Raw genomic sequence first — 1,502 nt, 5'->3', positions numbered from 1 at the left:
CCCAATACAAACAAAAAATGACCATGTATTCTGTCTACATCTAGATTTAGGTCTTGAAAGAAAGCAGATATTTTAGAAGTCTTTTCTTTCAAAATTGAGTCTCATCTCAACCATTCAATCAGGAGCTATCTTTCCTTCTTGGCACATTGTTGTCTGCTTTCCTCATGGGGATGTGATAGACTCTTAGGTAGGATTTTTTTAACAGTTAGAATCACCATTTTTTTTTCCCCATAAGCTTTGTACAAAATGAATGAATGACATCTAAGGAAAATAACATCTATAATTTAGAATTTAAATCCTGTTTTCATAAGTAAATTAAGGGCTTGAAATACTTCTTTGATTGAAAACATCAATCATAATTTTCAGGATCCTGCATAAGCAAAGAAATCACTGTAATTAATGACATCCAAGATGGATTTACTTTCTTCTATGATGAAGCTTCGGCTGTTCCCAGTTTTTCCTCAGTCTTTAGGAACTTAAAAAATTCATTCCTAATGCATTCTATACAAGTAGATACCCCAACTTGACTACACATTCTGAAGGAAGAAAACACTCTAGTTCCCTTTCATATAGCACTTTCCATGGAAGTAGAAATAGTATACACAGCAAACATTGATTCAGTCCCATAGTTACTGACTGCAGCAGAAAATGGTGTAGTAACCTTGCTTGTATGTAATTATACTCCAGTACTACACAAAGTGATAGACATGCAAACAAGACAAATCAGTTGCATCAGAGAGATTTCTCATTCCTTAGAAAACAAACAAGTGAAACATGAGTGAAATGGATATAAAGTAAACAAATGAAACAAGTGAAATGAAGAAAAAAGAATGAAAAGAAAAATATTTGGCTCTTGTTGCTCTGTACTTATTTAGCACATATAAGCTAAGTCTGCTGGTTGTTCCAAAATGGCTGCTTATAATATATCCCTCAACAGAAATGAGCTAGAAGAATTCTGAGTGAGAATGGATTTTTTTGGTTTATTTGTTTATGTGTTTGCATGAAGAGTGCACTTGAAAAAAGTGAAAGGGCAGTTCAAGTAAATTGAAAAATGACAGATGCTTGTGGCTTCTAACTCATCTGATAGATGCACTCAAAGTTAACATCAGTGTTTCAGTGCTTCCCTGCTTCTTATTTTCCTTCTTTTTTTCTGTCAGAAAGTGTCTACACTGAAGTTTGACAAAATTTATCTTTTGCAATGAAATATGGGCTCTGTATAATCAATGAATATAAAGATGCTATAATTATGAAATAAACAAGAGAGTTTGGCAAAGCAGATTATAATAACAAAAAGAGAATAGATAGAATGCTTACACATGTCCAGGGCTCACTGCAAAACTCCAGAGAAGGGATCTCCAGAAGACATCTCCAGAAGACATCCTTCCCCATTGGCAGTCAGCTCTTAAATGGATCTAGGAGAGCTGGAGCCAGGCTCCACTCCTTCTGGCAGCACAGGTGAATTACCTTCACCTGTGCTCCCATGGCTGACTCATTGCTTGCCT

This window comes from Meleagris gallopavo, chromosome 2 (genome assembly GCF_000146605.3).
Source record: "Meleagris gallopavo isolate NT-WF06-2002-E0010 breed Aviagen turkey brand Nicholas breeding stock chromosome 2, Turkey_5.1, whole genome shotgun sequence".
NCBI classification, from domain to species: domain Eukaryota; kingdom Metazoa; phylum Chordata; class Aves; order Galliformes; family Phasianidae; genus Meleagris; species Meleagris gallopavo.
This window is presented reverse-complemented; position numbering follows the sequence as displayed.